The following is a 19731-nucleotide window of genomic DNA, read 5'->3' as shown; positions in this document are numbered from 1 at the left end:
TCTTCTTTCCCCAGCCTCAGTCATTAATAGGTCAGATCCCTTACTCTGTTATAGCAGGGTTTACAGGGCAGCCTGTGGCTACTGTTCTCTGGCAAATTGTAAATAACAAAACTTAGAATAACATTAAAAAAAAAAAAAAACTTTAGATCTGTGTATGTGGCTCTGGACATAAGTGGCTGTGGACAGATTCAAAGAAGATTATACAAATCCATGTAACTATTCTTAGGAAATGTTGCAAAACCTTTCTGTTTTGCTAAAGCTTTTCTACCACCAGTGTTCACAGCATCAGGTGGCCCTCTGTCCTCTTAATAGAGACACACTCACAGCTTTCATCTGTTGCATCCTTGAAGTCTCAGAGAGATCTGTGTTGCTGACGTGCAGAGAAGAGATGGAACGTGTTCAGATGCTGAAATAATAGGTGACAGGACAAAGCCAAAGACAGGAGGGTTGGAAAAGAATACAGTGAATATGCATTTCTAGCTCCTTGGTTTGGTCAGCAAACTAGCTGGCTGTTGTCAGACTTGGACCACTGACCTAATTCAGTGTGGCAATTCTTATGTCCCCGGAGAAGTCACCTTGTTACATGCTTGCTACATTTGTAAGATTATTTTATTCTCTTCTCCATTCAGCTGCATCTTAAAATATCTGCAGAAAAAAAGATCCAGCGCTATGTGTAGGAGTAATTTTAAAAAATAAAATAACCTACCAAACCTCTCACCCCTTCTCTTCTCATTTTCAGACTAAAACTGTGAAATTTCTCGTATTTCACCATGACCGATCTGTGAAATTGGGCATCGCTCTCTTTAGTTTACTGAAGGCCCCAATTATAAGATCAGGCTCTGGAACCATAAGCTTTGCCTGGCATGGAAATTTTGTTTGGGAGTGATTTGTTTGGGTCTGTGTGTGCACAGGTTGCTAAAGATTTTCTGTGCTGAAGGATTTCTCTGAGGTAGAAAGCTGACTGACCTTTTGGTGTAACTTGTGTACATAAGAGGTCCAAACACTTATGTCATACATGCTGATTTTCCTTGAGGGTGTGAATGTTTAAAGTCATGATCTTAGTGTAAATGTTCACATTGGTTCCTACCCACTGCTCTAGAAGCTAGAATAATATTAAACGTAACCATATAGGTGTGACTACAGGAGGGATTACTGCTTTTCCTTCCTAAATGTAAAAATATTTAGGCATAAGCGAGGTGCTACTAAGCCCTTTTGCAACTTTTATTGGGATCCTGAAGGGGCTGAACCAATACCTGATCCTGCAGAGAGCTGCACGCCTCTCCTGTGCTGGTGACAGTTGTTTCTGGGTGCTGGCTAATTGGTGGTGAAACAAAATGTCCGAGTGGGTGTAGCACTACCTCCTTCAGGCTGGTGGCCTGTCCCTGTTGCATCAATTTACTTGCCAATGTAAGTGTGGCCTGATGTGAGCCCCATCACGCAGGGTGGCTGTGGCACATGGGGCCACGCAGATGCTGCTGCCTGTGTTTGCCCACTCTTCTGGTCTTGGCTTCTCCTCCAGCAACATGTGGATCCTGGCTGTGGTCTTCCCGTTCGTATGCTAAGTGAGATTTCTGTGTCAGTCACACATGCAGACTTCAGTGACTAAATTGAAATCTGATGCATTTATCTAGTACAACTGGTTTCATGTGAGTTTCTGGTAATTGCATTTCACACAAATAAAGCTGAGTTTTCTGTGACCGAGTAGTGCTCTGAAGGATTTGGCTGTGTTTGCTATTTTGTCCAAGTTTATATTCTTCTTTATTCAAGCCTTGCTAACAACTAAATCTGCTGGAGTCAGGTACTCTCTGTATTGTATATTTATTACTAAAACAATTCCCTGGGGAGCAGAGTTGGGATGTGTAATGTAATCTGCACTGTCATGTTTAGGAGACTGCAGGGGGGATTATTTAAACTTCTTTTTTTTTTTTATTGAAGAAAATGGAGGAGGGATGGAGGAAAATCTTTGATTTGCTTTAGAGAAGGACTCAAGAGGTACAGCCCTTTGCATAAAAGCTTGCTTACAGCAGTTATAGATGACTGTGAAAAGCCATTGAGTCCCTGAAGTCTGTAATGTATGCCGTAGAAATGGTGCTTTTTTTCTGATGCCTTACCAGTAGAAATGAATTACTGGCAATGATGAGATTTGGTGGTATTTTTGCAATGTATCTCAGTTAGTACTGAGTTCTGCAAGAGCTGTCTTTGAAACAATGGCTGCAAATCCCCACAGAAGTTATATTTCACTAGTCTCAAAATATCCCTATTTTGTTTAATCTGAATTACTAAAACCAAATGCTGTATTAAAAAGCATTGTTTTGGAAAGCATCCCCAGAGCTGTTTATCTGGATAGCAGGAAACAGGAAAGTATTTATGATATTTAGGCAAGAATAATCTTCTGCTGTATTATTTCAGATAACCGTTGCTGTATGCAAATTTGGGGATATTTTAAACCTCCTGAAATTCTTTTATCTCTCGGTGATATGTGTCACCACCATAACAGCAGTCTGTAATGTATCTGTATTTATTTAGGATGTTTTTCCTTTCTCCTTAAGGAAGGGACAGTACGGTAGCATTACTGGCAAGCAGGTTAGCTGTTGCAGCATGCTGGGTTTTTGTGCAGCGAGCCAAGGTAGACTGTCAGATCAGAACGTCCTCAGATGTGGAGGAAGAACATACCAGCCCTATGGGAAGGGGAGTGGGCAAACATGACCTGCCGTGGATTGCTGTCTCTGTGAACTGCAGAAATATATGGGAACACTAACTAGTTGTTAATTATTCAGGAAATGCAATGCAAAATAGCTTTGAGTGGGATTTCTGGGTTTATGGTGGCTGATGAGGGAGCGGTAGCAGGTAAATGTCATGTAAGAAGGAAGTCTGTGAGGTGCTCCCGTTCTCTGAGTTGTAGCTATTTTGAGTTGAGATAGTAGGGGAAGGTGCAACTTTGCTGCAGCCTTTTGGGATTGTTCTCAATTGTTTTTGCTGTCTTTATGTATTTTTAGTAGCGTGCTGACATGGTTCTCTTTGTGCTTCCACCCCCTGTTCCTCAATAAACACAAAAAACTTCTATTTTGAATTCAGCCCTGTTGGTGTAGCAGTATGTTTGTTTGTTTATTTAAAGTAAGGTGAGATGTCTTGAGTAAAATACGTGTATGTCTGACCTAAGCTTTTAGTGGGAAAAATAAGAAGTTCTTTGTATCAGAAACCTCAGGATATGTAAAGACGAAGGCTTGGCAATCTGTTTTGTTTTTCTCCTGTGCTAGTAAATAAATTTTAAATCATCACACCTATCACAGATTCTGTAACACCCTTCACAGTGCTCTTCAGTCTTTGAAGGGCCTGGTAAACTGCTCCTTTATTAAAGTATGGAGGAGTTTTAACCAGGTTTTCAGAATTATTACTGCTGCATTAATAGGGTATTTTAGTTTGCTTTTCACTATGTCTAAGAGAAAACCAGAAACTGGGGAAGAAATTACTTGAGAAAAGGCAAATTTGAAGTGAACAAAACTTAAGAGGAGGAGTTGGTGCCAACATGGGGGTGTAAGCAAGATCCGTTACGGGTCAGCTGGTGAGGAAGCAGAAATTTTGGTCCTGGATTTGGTCATGGCTTTTATTTTTGTTGGCCTGTGTGGCCATGTTAGATAAAAGTGATCTTTCTTCCAAAATAAGATCATTCTTGCTAGTGCTGTGTTCTATCACTGTTTGACAAGGCAGTGGTTTCCTGAGAGATGCAAATCTGTAGGGCACAATTTCCTTTCCTTGTGACAGAAGTTGGCCTGTTCACAGCTCTTGCATAGCATCAGAAACACGCAGGCTGTTTGTGGCAGTTCCTTTACATCCCTGATCAGGTCACATTTCCCTCTTTGCTATTAGGTAGCGCCTTACCTGTTAGACCAGGAGCTTCAGATTTCACATGCCAAACTCAGGGTGGTTTCTCATCACCTTGGAGTGGAGAGAGGGGAAGGAGTGGAGGGGTAAGTGTGTGTGTGTGTGTGTGTAGGTAATCTCCACTCTGCTCCTGCAGCCCCAGTGCATGCTGTGGGTGGCTGTATGTATGCTGATTATTTCTGAGGAGTCATCAGTTGTGCACGCCCCTTTCAAATGACTTGCTCTCATTAAGCTTTTTCTGCATTTGAGTCAGGACAACTAAACAGTTGTTTGCCCCCAGATCTGTCATCCTTTAAATAAGAGAAAGAAGAGCCGTGTTCTCTAGGGTTGCTTGACACAGTCTCTAATTTTTTTTGACATTGCCTCAGCTCAGAAATGCAAAGTCATGTAGGCACCTGGCTGTGCTAACTGATATCCTCATACCCCTTAGTTCCATGCTCTGAGAGGAAGTACAAGTAGCTTTGTACAGTGTTAGGGGGAAGCAAAATTGTTTCCACTTAGTAAGTTGAGGAAGCCTGGATATGCAACACTGTGACCTTCCTTTAGGCTTAACATTTACAGGCCATTATCTCCAAGTATGCTGACTCCTTAAAATAAAGCTCCAGTGTGTCTTTGGGGCATGCACAAGTGTCAGAGATTGGTTTTGTCACTGATCCACAAAGGAGCATTTTACACCCATGCTTAAGAAAGGCTCAGTTTTGAAAGGAGGGGCTGTGTAGGGGGCTGAAACGTGACTTAAGTGCTTTTGAAGATTGTATCCTTGCACTATGGGGTGAATCTGAACCCAGATTTCAGAGAGGTAGGTTTTAGTTAATGGAAGTATCTGCACCTATTCTGTTTACCAGTGCCTGTAATTCTCATTGCATTAGTACTTAAGTGTTGATTTTTTCTTTTTTTGAAACAATTCCAAATGAGATTGAAAGCAAAATAATCCCGAGGGATTTAGTTAACCTACTTCATGTTGTTGGTTTGATGCCACTACAAGGGCTATGGCGTTCTAAGAGGGGCAGTCACACACACTAGAAAATGGGGGGGGAGGGGGGGGGGGAAAAGGCTTTACCAGTTGGTTCCTATCTCTTTTACCTACCTCTGTTAGGGTTTTCTGACCCTGAGACCAAAACAGTATAGTATAGGGAGCACTCAAAATTAATGTGCATGTAATTTTAAGGCAATTTCTTTTCATGAAATGCAGCATCTGGTTATTCCGGAAGGAGTATTTATCAGCGTGTGGTATTACCCCTGTATTTTTCAAGGTTGTTTGCTTGTTCTGTGCATCCCTACTTAACTTTCATTTATAGGTATACATCTGTGTTCCGCATCTATGCATATCTATTCCCCTGTGTGTCTATGTTCGTAAATGAGAATTGTGAGTTTCTGATGTTTGAGTTTCTGATGTATGTGAGTTCCCTGTTGTTCTCTGAGGGTCCTCTCTGCCACCACACCACTCACAGTCACTTGAGCCCACGCTGACAGTCAAGCCAGTGGAGGGTTGTTTCTTTCTTTTTTTTTTTCTTTTTTTTCTTTTTTTTTTTTTTCATTTTAAGTGCTGGAGCTATTTGTTTTGGAGCTTTCCTCTTACATGAGCTAAAAACTTTGTCCTCTTTGAATTTCTCACTTACCACAAGATTTTAAGTGACACCCTTCTCACTTTGAGAGGTTCAGCATCTAATAACAGATGAGCATTCTATTAATGAAAATGTATTTTAAATTACTTTTCTATTATGGTGTATTGGGGTCTATTGTGTTAGTGCATTGCCACTGAAAATCTGAGCATATGGAGAAGCAGAGAGGGACTGCAGGCATCAGTGATTTTCTTAAACTTGTCTGTATTAAGCAGCGTTTATAAAGAGAACTAAGGATGGCTCCTGGTAATTAAAGAGGCTTGTGTGCCAGTGCTGTTAGTAGCAAAACTTCTCAGTGAATGCAAGAACAAGTCCTACGTAGAAGATATGCCCATGGCATGGACACTGGATAAGGTAATAAGGTAACGTGCTGTGTGTCTGACTGAGTGACTGTGAAGGTCATAAAACAGGGATTAAAAGTAGAGACCCTGGCAACCAGCGTTTAAGGAATATTCTTCTGTAAGTTGTGAAGCCCTGTTGACAACTTTATGCTAAATTTAGTTTCCAAGCAATCCACCACATTTCTGCCACTGCTTTGAAAGTTTGTGGAATAGGATGTTACTGAGAGAAGTGTGAAAAGTGGGAATATTTGTGTCTTGTGATGTCTGCTGGTGAATTAGTTCTGGCTAGGTAAAACAGGCTAGAGCTTTAGGGTTGTCATCTTCAGGTGGGTATGCCCTTCATGCCCCCAGATTGTTTCGGGACTGCAGACCTTCATAATTCACAAACTGAGTTGGGAATGATAGTGAGAATGACTGAATATGTGATGGAAGAGAGAGAGACCTGGCCCAGAAGCCTGGGAAACATCTGCAGACTAACAACTCGAGCAAAAACACAAGCTCAGTCTTCAAATTGTAGTGATTCTTGTTTTAGCTAAGCATGTGAGATTGGGCTAAATTCCAAAAGCCTGGTCCGGTTCTTATTAAAATCGGGGGTGGACTGGAGAGCCTGCATAGTTTAATTTGGATCAAACATTACTGATGATGAGAAAAGCTGAATAGTATGTACTCCAGAGATTTTTTTTTTTTTTCATGTATGACCCAGTAGAACTTGGATTCCTAATTGGGTTTGTCTGACAGTAAAGGAACTTTAAAGGATCGGGGATTTTGTAGTGATAAAATGTCTTTGCCATCACGTAAATGTATCTGTTAAATTCTACACTGCCGTTACCAGTTCCTGCTCTGCACCTCCACACAAGTACGTAGTAATGGCATCGACCACATCATTCTTACTGTCAGGATAACTTCAGGAGAGAGCCTGGAGTCTCAGAGAAAGGTAAGTCTTTGAAAATTATGTTTGTGGGGAATGAGAGCAATGTTGTATCACACAGGCTTACTAGAGCGAGCAAATAACCTTATTCCTCTGAGTTCTTCCTTTACCCCCCTTCTCCAGATAACAATGGTTAAACTTTACATAAATAGCTGGAATGCTGTGGAGGGCCCGATAAGCGGATTTCTTCATCCACGCCGAGTCTCCCTTATATTACATATCCATTCCATTATCTTGTATGAAATGCTTATTGCAATTTCTTCCATTTAGTCTCCTATATACATTATCTATAATGCATAATGGAGTCTGTGTATGAATGAAGGACAATATCCCATAAAGCAAGAAAATGACTTGTAAGTTGCAGGCAGTGGAGCATTAATGGTATGATCTCGTTACGGTAGGAAAAATTTTCTCCAGCATTTCCCTTTATACTGTAGAACTTGATTTAATTTTCTATTTTTTAATCATCCATGTATTTAATCAAGCTGTGCTATAAAAGAAATATATAATGATGCTGAATTACAGGGTATATGCCATAAATTGTTCTTGTAAATATGCCCTGTTTAAAGGAATGTTACAAACTTCCAGTATGTTTGTTATGTGGGATATATCAAATTATGAACTGGAAGTAATGTCGTAGTAGTAGTACCGAGTTCCCTCTTCTAGACTTACAATCTGAATTGTGAAGTAAGGAGTGTAAATATATTTTCATTTCTGGGTGCTTCAGTTTACTGCATGTAGGTATCTTGAAGTTCTGAGTTTATTATTCAATAGCATTATTTGTAAGAGGGAAGGGAGACTACCCTAAGAATGCCAGCATTCAATTACATTTGTATAGTCTGCAGTGCTCTTATCTTCAGTCCAACTGCAGTCAGCAAATAGGTGTTAGAGAAGCTACCTTAGACCATGCAAGCAACACTGTCATTGGAGGATTGTTGTATATTGCATGCTTTTTGAGACACTTTTTGTTATTTAAGTGTATTTTTTGGTCTACGCTTGGTTTTATTAACTATGAATATTGGAACTTTACTCTCTTAAGGTGGAGAGTGTTACAGAGTTGTTTCTGTTTGTCACGCGAGTTTCTCCTTTATCTGTCATTCATAATTGTGTTTAATGTAGTAAGTAATTCTGTTATTGCTGCATATGCTTTTCCTGTATTTCTATTTTATAATTTACTCTTTATTAGGCAAGCTCCGCATATCTAGGTGCATGGAGTTTATTTGTTTAGTTGTAAGTACCAGCAAAATAGTCCTTCCAAGCAGGTACTGTTTTCTGCCTTTGATAACCTTCAAGTTGTGCCAGTATCTCTTTTGGGACTGTAGTGCCTGGAACCAGATGAAACGCTCCCGACAGAGTCAAACACCAGCTTGGGTGGACTGGGTGCCAGCTTCTCCCCTCTTTGTGGGACGTGCAGCCCCAAGTCACCCACCACATAGGTAGCACTAGGACAGTGGCTGTGCCTCCTCCCCTCCCAGCTTGGCTGTGGGGCCTGAGGAAACACCTGCAGGGAGCAAGCAGGCAGGCACACCAGCTGCTACCAACAGCTGCAAAAGCGGCACAGCAAAGGCTGGAGGCCGTGCAGAGAGCAGCCTGCAGAGAGCCGCTGCCCGATGCGCTTGCTGCCCTGTGTTCACAGGCGATGCGCTCCAAACTTTTTTCTTCCTCATTTTTTCCTCAATCCTGGCCACTTTGGCACGATGTGAAAGAGGTCACCCTATTGCAGGCTTCTGCCTTCCCTTAGCTTTGCAGTTAGGTGTCACGTTCAAAGTGAATGCATGTGCTCCTCAGACAAGCCCTTGCCGTGCTTATTCTGTGGGTGTTCAGCCTTTGCTCTGTCTTGCTGACTGTCTCCTGTTAGACCCCGGGAGAGATCCCAACAACACTTGTCTACCTGCAGAGTGCCTAGCACCATAAGTACCCTTTTTTGGCTAACCTGCAACAGCTGCAAGAATAAATAATGTTATTACTGCTGTTAGTATGGTTGGAGACCAATGTCTGCTTTGTGGTTGTCTGTCCCCTGTAGATTTAGCAATGTGGCACAGAAATTGCTCCCTTAGCTGAGTATGAGTGCTAGATTATCTCTACAGTAGATGTCTACGTTTCCCTCCTTCTTTTCTTCTAAATTACTTCCCATTTGTCAATTATTGGTACATTGTTTCACCTTGAAAACCCCATGATTTATTGGTGACAGTGGGGAAAAGCCTTCAGAGGATTTTGGCTCAAACCATTAGTTTGGGTTTTGTAATTCTGACCAGAATTTCTGTCAAATGGCCTGTCTGTATCCTATGCCTAAATAAAAATATAATTTGTATAATGTCATGTGTTGTTAAATAGTTGTCATGTACTGCTTCGTATACAATAACATTTCTGTTGTGGGTGACATTCAAAATGACTATTGCATATGCAGCACTGAATTTTTAAAGAGCTTTTAGACACTTGGTGAAGTACTAGCTAGTTCGTATTTTTCCTGGAATATAAGTGCCTTCAGCCATGCCAAGAAGCATTAGATCAGAGGGATATTATAGTTTAAATCATTGCTATAGAGCAAGGTTCTGCTCTATAGTCTTGCTTTCTAAGGCTTCTTTACTTCTTAAAAGACCTGTGGTAAATTTAATATTTCTAAGATGTATTAGAAGTATTGAACCTGGAACATAAGCTCCTAGAGTCAGGGGAATTAATTTTCTGTAAAGCACTAAGTACATTTATGGAACTGTAGGTGTAAAGCACTTGCATAAATGAAAGTTGCATTTTGTGATGTATATTTTCAGCCCCCCGATACTTTGTTTTATGCAACTTCTTCCAAAATTATTCCTGAATTGCACACCTCCCTTTTTTTTTTTTTTTTTTTTTTTTTTAATGGGAGGATGCTGTTATGTCCAGACCCCATTAAGTTTAATGGATTTCTGTGTGCTTATAAGACCACAGCAAGAAATGCACTGCAGGGTTGGCCTTCAGTGAAATTCTCTTACATCTGTGTTGCTTTGAATAATGTTTGCTCACTAAAATATTCATAAACAATCCTATAGATCTGCAGTAGCTGTAGATAAGGATTGCATATTTTCACCTCTGTACTTTTTTTTTTACATACTAAAAAATCTTTGTCCGTGCTGTGGTTGCTTATTTTAGTTGTAATTGGATGTGTGTGGGGAAAAAAAGTTGCTACATTTTGCATATCCTTCTTGTTCTGGTTCTCGGATCCTTGTGGTGCTTTAAGCATTAATTCTTCAGGATTTTGTGCGTAATGAATATTGAACTATGATAAAAGCCACAGGATTTCTTTCTAGGAGGTGTCTTGGGAACTGGTGATTTTTTTTCTAAGAACTAGAGGGGTGTAATATTCTCCACCTGTGACTCTCCTGTTCCTCTAGGTTAACAGAATTGCAGTGCTGTACATGTTGGCGCTGCCTGACACTGTAGTGCTTGCAGAAATGTTTGAGTGAATGTGTGAGTTAAAATCCTAGTGTATTGATAAGTATTGAAACAGCATGAGACATTCAGGGAGGTGGATATGGCACCATTTGGAAGCAGGTGGGAGTTCTGCAGTGAAATCAGCTAGTATGTATTGCAGTGGAGTTAGTGCTGCATGCCTGCAGTGAGGACTGCAGGACTCTCCTTCCTTAAGTCCCCTTCTTAGGTACTGGTTTTCCTGCTGTTTGCATTGCCTCACATTTGTGGTATTGTCACAGACCAGTAGAAAGATGAGTAAACAGCACTGCAGGTGCTTTTCTGGACATGCTCCTTTAAGCATCATCACTTCTTTGTGCCATTAAAAACAGGAGTGAAGCCTAAGAGTTGGAAGCTAAAACTCATCCTGTAAAAGTCTTTCAAGTTAACTTGAGTTTGTCCTTAGATTTCTTTGAGGACTGATGCTGCTAACTAGCAAGATTCTGATGTCTGCCTGCTTTGCTGAATTAGCGCCTTGGAATGTGAATGAAGAAACAGATGTCTTTGTTCTTCACTGGATCTATGTCACTTCTGGCCAAAAGCATCCTCTGAATTTCTCTTCCTGCCTGCATGGGCTGTCAGACTCCCTCAGCTCCAGTATGACCCTCCGTCTCTGCCCGTTCGCTGCAGATAGCCTCCCACCCTGTGTGGGTGCCGAGCTCAGCAGCACAGAGAAAGGAAACAGCTGTGGGCAGTGATTGGTGGCAGTGTGAGCCTTAAGAGCAAGAAGGTGTCCCTTTACTCCATGGTGACTGATTCCCTCCTTACTGCAGCTTAGAAAACAAACTCAGGGCATTAGGGAGGTGTCTAACAAACCAACGTGACTACTCTCCTGTATGGAGAGAATCACAAGTTCCCCTGTGCATATAAGCCTACTTCAAAGGACTTAATCTGCTGAAAGCGGAGTGAAGTGTGCTTAGCAGGAGGTAATAATCTTATATTTGTGTAAAAAGTACCAAAATAAACATGTTACAGAAACTCAGGACAGTTGAATTATAAAATGTAGTCTCTCTGGCTGCTTGCAAACTGAGACATTTTTTGAAGTGGGAAGTAGAGGCTCTTCTAATGATGCCTCTTCAAGGAAATGTGAAGGTTAGGAAGTAGTGATTAGTGTGCTCAGCAGCAGAGATGCGACGATGCACCCTTAGATTTGACTAGAAGTGGGCTTTTATGATTTCCTGAGTTTGAGGTAGATCAATATGTTCTCCCTTACCATTAAAACAAGGCATTAGTTCAAAACTGATTCAAAGGTGTGTTTTAAGATGCATTTCATATAGTGTCAGATTTTTATCTGCAAAACCTGTCCCATGTCTCTGGGTTCTGTCTGTCAGTTTCAGTACTGTGCCGTGATGGGATTACAAACCACTGCAACGTGACTCCAGCTGTGCTATTGAACAAAATGAAACAGAGAGGGCGTCCTCTTGATCTTATTCCAAAGCAGAAACCTCTGGTCAGACTGACCATGCATTGAAAGCTCCTTTTTAAAAAAAAAAAAAAAAAAAAAAAAAAAAAAAGGGGGTGGGGTGGGGAAACCCCACAAAAGGTGACTGAATGTCACTGGGAACTCCTACAGTAGGCAAAAGCTTTTCTGGGTTGAGGAGTGGCTCAGCTGGCTCCTTTCTGGTCAGTTCTCTTCTCCTCTCCTCGTCTCTGCTGTGCAGGCACAGTTGTTACACTGATGTTCATCCCAGCCATTTCTTCTAGAAGCTAGGCTTCCGTTGTATTTGAGCCTGGTACTAGAAAGGCGTAAAAAAAAAAAAGTAAGGCTTTATCCATCTACCTCTTTCCCTATTTCTCTCTCTTTTTATGTAGATGAGGGCTTCAGTATAAGTACATATTTGTATATCAAAATGCGCGCGCACACACACACATATATATAATAACAGCTATATAATTAAAAGCATTCACCTAAATATACAGCTGAAAGAAAGCTTGTAATTTGGTAACTGTTCATTTCTTTGTTAATGGTAAAAGATAATTTGGAGCTCTTAAAGACAAAGAGCTACTCTGTTTGCACTAAACTGACCTGCAAGTAATAGCAATAGGTGAATGTGACACCTTGTTTTTCTACTTTCCCAAACTCTTTTTCCACTCTGTTCTGAAGTGTTCTTGAGTAAATACTGTTGTGAGGCATGTAACTCATAAATAGCATCCAAAATTTAAGCACCAACCAGCAGTCATTTGCTGTGTTTACAAGCCCTCAACTTATTTTGTAAATACCATATCCTATTATAAAAGGTGCTGGTTTGGCCACAAGAACTTACTGCGGAGTAGCTCTCACTTAAGAGGGCTGAATCTGTGGAGAGATGCGTCAAAGCTGCTGTGTATTTCAAGTTTCTGTTTCTAAGTTCAGAGCATCTTCTGTCTTAACTGAATGGAGGAATGGCATGGTGGCAAATGATACTATTTTTGATCTCATGAGTGTGTTGTACTAAATACAGCAAAAAACAAACATGACTTATGTTGGGGAAAAGTAGAGAATGAATAATAGCATATTTGGGACTGTCCACAAAGAACCAGAAATTAACACATTTAGGGAGGAAATCATCACCACTGGCTGCCCCTGCCAGGGGCATCAGAATTGTGAGGGTAGGACTGAGCCTCTGCTGGCTTGCTCCTCTGGGGGCAGAGATCCCAAATGAAGTGTGAGGGTCCCCAGTGCAGGTCCTGGGGGTTCCTCACAGAGATGCAGCACTTTGTGCATTTCCCTAGACTTTGTTTGTTAATAAAATATATGTCATTCTCCCTTCTTAGGTGAGAGAAAGAAGCTCGCCTTACTGGGTACACTAGCTATTCTGCTAGAAACTGACTTGAAATCTTACTGTGAACACAAGAAGTCACTTGGTTTTGTTCTTTATCTTGAAATACCATTATTAAGGGTTTGGGTCCTATTTCTGTGATGTTAACACTAATCCATAGGCTTGTGCTTTGTGAGGAGTTATGCCCAAACATCAGGATCTAGCTGTGAGAAACTGGGACTCCCCGTGGTTATCTTCACAGTAGAAGGGGTCTGTTGTGTTAAATGTGTGCTGCTGCAATACCTGTAATGCACGTTCATATCCTGGTCGCCGTTTCTACAAGCATGTGTTACGGCTGGTGTCTGTGCTAGGTTTAAAGCCTGCCACTGAATTACAGAAGAAATGTAATGCCATGCATTAAAGACATATGTTGTTGTTGAGACCAGAGCTGGTCACAAAAAAGTTGCTCCCTTGACATGGTGAGCTTCAGAAATTGATTCAGGTGCACTGAGAATTGATTTGAGAAATGTCTCTGGCCTTATGGGACAGCGGTGAAAAGAAAGCTCAATAAAAGGATGTTGTAAAAGCAATCTGAGTAATAGGCAGTAGCCACGATCAAGGAAATTGGAACAGGTGAACATTCAAGGGGCACTCTCACTTTGAATTTGTGTTTTAACTGATTAGGAAAACAACCCAACAGTAAAGAGCAGATTAATGGTAGAACTTTTTTTTTTTGAGTATTAGATCTTTATTTTTTTTTTTTTTTTTTTTTTTTTTTTTTTTTTTTTTGTCTTTCATGGTAGGTCTCTTGGAAAAGTCTGCAAGCATAGCATGACTATGCTCAGGCCCATTCCTTCTTTTTTTTTCTTCATCTCTTTCTTACTGAAATATCTTCTGTCTCACTTCTTCTGGTAATAGTTTTGGATCTGGTGTCCTAATATCTAGGAAATGAGACAGACTACTGAAAAAAATGGTGGTGTTGGCTTCTCCCGAAAAGTTGCTAAACATGCCGAAGAAGTGAACTAAATAGAAGACAATACAATAAATTTTAAAATTGCAAACAAAATATGTCTTGTCTACTCATTCCTGATCAGTAACACTACTGATTACATGAATGGATTTTTAACTTTCCTAGGCTAATGTGATTTTCCAATTGATGCAGTTCTTTTTAATGTTTTGGCTGGCTTGCTGGAAGTTTGCAGAACCCAATCTGGAGAAGGTTATAGATAACCACTTGAGAGAGATCCTGAGCTAGAACACTAGGCTTTAACAGAAATCCTTCATCAGGTAAATTGAAATTCACAATATACAGGGCAACGAGCAAATTATTGTTACTGTGGCAAATCAGAACAACTAAAAACCATTGTGGCTTATTGCCAACTTTAGGTTTTATTCTGTATATCTTTTTAAGCTGGATCATACAACAGAACTTGACTTCTTTTCAGGTCTTAAAGGAATGATTGGACTAGCAGGACTTTAAAGCCAGAGTGAGGTTTTATTCAAATTTTCCAACTCCATGGAGCTGCACTTCCTAAGGCAGTTCTTGAAGCAGGACCCGTTACGCAGTGCACTCACCTTACAGAGGAGATGATTAAGTCCCAGACGGGTAGTCTTTTCTGTTTAATGTTGGCTATTTCTGTAAGAAATAGATGAATTAGAGGGGCAGGAATAGACACTAGTCACTTCAATTCACTGATTCTAGCATATACAAAAATGCATATGGCTCTCAGGATGTGTGAAGCTATATACATACATATATACATTATATACAACGTGTATACCTTGGCCTGTCAAGTCCAGTATATTAATAGAGCATTGTTCTTGTTATCTTTTTGTATGTATTTCAGATACATCATTCAGTCAGTTTTGTCCCTTCCTTAGACGCCTATTTTGTTTTTAGATCTCTCCTGGGCTTGTTTTATGAAGTGATTTTCTCCACTGAGCATGCAAGCACACTTGTTAGGGTTTGATATATGTAAGCCACATATTTTATTATGGTGGATGTGTTCGTATAGGATTCTTATTGATTTTCTTGTGTTCTAGTCGATGATGAAGTGAAGCGATAATAAAGCGTGTATGTGTTGGGTTTGCTTTCTTTACCTCTGCTGTGACTTGGACACGCCATTGTAATTTTTTTAGATATGCCAAGCGTAGTAGAGAAGTAATCTTTCTCCCAAAGTAAAACAATGTAGGATTACAGCAGTAACTGCTGTTAGCTGCTGCATTTGTCCTTTGCAGCCCACTCTTATGTGCTGCTCTTATCCTTCTCGCTTGATTTTTCACTTTGGCGTCAAGGAAACATGGTTTTGGGCCTTTCTTTGTAACAAGCTTATTCTTGTTTCTAGTGAAGCCAGTACTAAAATTCATACTGGCTAAACAAATATCTACAATAAATACTGTGCAAGTATGAAATGTTAGGACAAAGTGTTTATGTCTGTTAATAAATGTTGCTTATCTACTTGCTGGTATTTCCAAAGGAGTTTTGTCCTTATGATATTAAGGTGATAGCATCTCGAGCATAATTTGCTTAGCATGGGAAACTTGTACTACTCAACCTGTTGATGAAAAGTGGGTTTTAACCTTGCTACGAAATCTAGAAAGCCTGAAACAAAATTGCACAGATTTTGCACAGCATTTTATACAGGTACATTGTGTATTGCTTGTAGGAGGCAACTGCTAGATGTTGCTTTTCAAATAATGCTGTTGTGAAAGGCATTTTCAGTCTGGTGGTTCCTCGTTTTCACCTGTTCTCTGAAGACCATTAACTTTAGATGTGTAGCAGGTGTGTATGAAACAAGTACTCAAGTTAATATTAATCCACTGTGTAAATGTGGATATAAAGCCTACTGGAGATGTAACAGCAACTTTCACCAAAGCCCACAAAGAGGATTTGTATGGGAGAGAAAGAAAAATTGTGCAATTAACTGGTATTTATTTACATACTTTGAGGGATGCCTTACCTAGTCTTAATTAGTATATTTCCATTAAAATCATAATGATAATGGCTAATTTCCAAATAAATACTTTCAAACTCTATGAAAAAATTTCTAAATCTGAAGAAAAGGAAAAAATTGAATGTGGCCAGTAGAACCTTGTCAAGAAAATGCAGAATATCATCAAGAAAATGCAGAATGCACAGAGACGGTGCAAGAAGGCTGGCTGCATGATGATCACCTGCTGGATTTTGGGTCAGCATCCTGAAATACTGGCAACACAGCTCTGTTGCCTGCTGTCCAGGTGGGTCAGCACTGGTTTCACATGCAGCAGAACTGAATCGATGTTGGTCACTGCAGGCTTGGCTTTGCATTTCTTGCCCTTCTCAAACTTTTTTCTTTTTCTTGTTATCTGAAAGTTTAAAAGAAAAACAAAGCAAAACAAACAGAACCAGCCAACCAAAAAAAAAAAAACAAAACAAAAAAAAAAAAAACAAAAAACAAACAAACAAACAACCCAGGTCTTTATTTTGTAGTGAATTGAGATTACATCTCTTCTCCCAGGACTTGCTCAGGGTCAGTAATGACTTCTGTGAGAATGATTTATTGACTTCTCTGACCAGAATTAAAACTGTCACCAAAGGGCCTGCAGTCCCTAGACACCAGCTTGGCCTTCTCAGTCAATCCGTGAGAAAGATGGCTTTGGTTACATAGCAATTAAAAGACTTATTTTGTGGTGAGTAACTAAAGGGAAGTGGAGGGCAGAGAGAAAGGTTAACATACTGAAGCAGAAAGTAGCATAGAGCACTAATTCCGTCTCCTTTTCTATCGTTTTCCCCCTGCTGTCCATTTTCTACTTGCACTTTGTTAGTCAGGTTTATTGAACCGCCTTTGGGAACCTCAGAGGTACTGTGCAAAGGGTTAAGATTACTGAGCCAAAATGCTCTAAGTTTCAGCACAGCATACGAAGCCTAGCTTTGCGATAGAACCAAGTTGTGTGTGATCATCAGCAATGTTACTATCCTTGGTTGCCACCAGTCTTTTACCCCTTCCAGCTGTGGACCTGTTGGGTGTTTTAATCCAAATCTGAAAACAAAGGTAACGGCCTTTGTAGTGGAAGAGAGGGGATGCCCTTAGTGCTCTGCTGAGGAAACAGCATCACAGGTATGACCTTTAGTAGGCACTGGAGAATACAAGTGAAAAAGCTCTGTTGTGAGTGAGAATTGGAACAGAAATCTTGAGTTCGTTTGCTGCTTGTTGGAAACCAGCTGGCACCCAAATCCATAGGAGACTTCACTTCCATTCCTTATGGTCCTACTTATTTGGTCTTTTGGCTGTTTAGCACCCATAGAATAGAAACATCCCTGCAGAACTCAGTGCAATGTCTGTGAGGGTATTGAAGGCATTTCACAGGTACGGGTCTTGCTGGAACCAAGCTTGAGCAGAATCAGAGCATTGGGATTCCCTTTGGTTTGTTTCTGTGGCAGCTTTTCAGCAGTTGGAGAAATAACATCTTCTCTTGCGATCATCTTCTGCGCCATGATATGCTGGGGAGAAATGATGCTTTTAGGATGGCTGGTTGATATTACATGCTTTTGTCACCGTTTATTGCTCGGGGAGTGGTGTATTTGCATGATAGACAGTAGTCCTAAAGATCCTACAGAGCCATGCTAGGTGCCTGGTCCTGGCACTGCAGACTTCACCTGGTGTTGCCGCAGAGACGGATTGTGTCTGGGGGTCATTCAGTAGATCTGAGGATGTCCCTTTCTTACTGATAGGGCAGCCAGCATGCAACTGGTTTTGTACATGGGCTCTTGCAGATGGATTTTATAGCCACAGCTTCCTTTCCTGGCTGACTTCCCGTGGTGAGGAATTGGTCTCAGAACTTGATACTGCAGGAGCACTGCAGGGCTTGAAATGTGATTCAGCCCATTTTGCTACACTTCCTAAATGCAGAAATACTTATTTTCCAAACAGATACTGTAAAATGTACAGAAATAAACACCACTGATTGTAATCAGAAAGGCATTAAATGACTTTCCAGACTTCCCAAGGAAGTCTGTGACATAGCTGTGAGTTGAACTCTAGTTTTCCATTCTAATGACCAGATCCTGCTATTTTAAAACTTCTTGTTATTATCTTTTACAATGGAAATGTTCATCACTGGTACTTCTGTGTGCCTGACTGACTTCAGTATGTCACACCTGGACTGGGAAGCAGATGTCTTTCTCACTGAATCCTCTCTGTTATGTAAAGCTGTGGTGAAATGTAATGCCCAAGTATAGTTGAGATTTACAGCAATTTTTGAAGTCAGCATGAGTTTCCCTTACCTTACTGTGCCAGCATGTCTTAGTTTGCTCGTTGGCGGAGCAAATGTGTCCATTGTGAGAGCTTACGGCTGTGCTTACCTGTCTGAGAGAATTTTATGTGAGGTAGGCAAAGATCCCTGGGGCCAGTTTAAGAGAACCGATTTAATTTAATGTGTGTACTAATCTGAATTTGAAATAACTCTCACAAGTCCTCTCCCTCCTATTTTTAAGTACACAACTTTACACTACCACAGAGTTCCTAGTGGAATGTCCATTTATTTCACATTGATCGGGTCATAGTAAACAAAGTATAAAACCAGTTCACAGCAATTTTTGGAGAATAGAATAGGTCAGACCATTCTTGAAAAGTTTCTTGTTGTTTTTTGTTTTTTTTTTTTTTGTTTTGTTTTGTTTTTTGTTTTGTTTTTTTTTAAATCTGCTTCTAGTGGAAGGGACCTAGAACTGCTTAAAACAAGTTTTAAAATCCTGGAGTAGCAGATAAGTCAAACTCTCAGTCTAATGTCTTAGTGCAGTTTTGTAACTAATTCATGGATCATTGTGCGAGTGAGGTGCGTGATGTGGGTGATGCCATCAGAAATGCTCACACATAGTCCTTGCCTACTTTCCTACGTACTCCTTACTAGTGTCTGAGTGCTGCTTTTTTTGCCGTGTGTCTATACTTTGGGTATGTTAATGTTTGTTTTTTTTAATACGTGTCCCAAAAAAGTCAACTATTCTTCATTTTCAGGCTTGATCAAAAAAGTTGGTAGTTGTCTCTGCTGGAGATAAGGTAAAACTGTTTTCATCCAAGTAGCCTGTGGGATGGTGCAGACAGTGGTTTTTAGTCCAACTCAAATGTAGCTTGGTTTGCTGTGAAGAAAAAGGAGATGGTAACTGGCCTAAGGTTAAGCAGGTTTGTGGCTTATTAACATTTGTTTATGTACTTCCACTGAAGCCCTCAAATGAGCCCTCAAATATGGATCCTCTCCAGGACTTTATTTACATCCAGCCAAGAAAAAGGCAGTGGAATTAAAACATCGAGTACAAACAAACCAGAATCTAAAACAAGAAAAGTTCTGCTTTGAACCTGGGAAAAGACCTATTTCACTTGCTACCACTTTTTCAAGCTTCTGCAAACACAGATATACCTGAGTTTCTCTGTAGTTTCCATCACTGGAGCTTCACCTTTTGAGTAAGGTAGCACTCTTACAGAACTCATGCTCCTCTAAATTAATAGATGACAAAGAGAACAAGGTGTTTAATTTATTGTAAATTTTACTCTGAAATGATGTGTCAATGATGATCTTAAAATGTAAAGGAGTGTTGGCAGCAAACGATAAGAAATGTCAAGGAAAGGGCAGAAGTGAGGAAGGGATTTTAACATACTGGTATCGTACTATGTCCTCTTTTTGATAAGCTGTAATGACAGTGGCTGTCAAAGTTGTCAGGGAATGGCAGAGCCCTTCTTGAGACATGTCTCTCTATTATTGACAGGCAAGGAAAAATGCGTGCATGTGCGTATATGCGTGCGTGG

The 19731-nt window shown here is 40.4% G+C and overlaps 1 protein-coding gene across 8 annotated transcripts in view; it reads left to right on the top strand.

Annotated features, from left to right (window-relative positions):
• BRSK2 (BR serine/threonine kinase 2) overlaps positions 1–19731 on the top strand; it is a 299566-nt gene that overhangs the window by 37310 nt on the left and 242525 nt on the right. The window lies entirely within an intron of this gene.

The sequence above is a fragment of the Aythya fuligula genome, chromosome 5 (genome assembly GCF_009819795.1).
Source record: "Aythya fuligula isolate bAytFul2 chromosome 5, bAytFul2.pri, whole genome shotgun sequence".
NCBI lineage: Eukaryota > Metazoa > Chordata > Aves > Anseriformes > Anatidae > Aythya > Aythya fuligula.
Note: the sequence above shows the minus strand (reverse complement) of the source record. Positions and strands in the feature narration are given on the sequence as shown.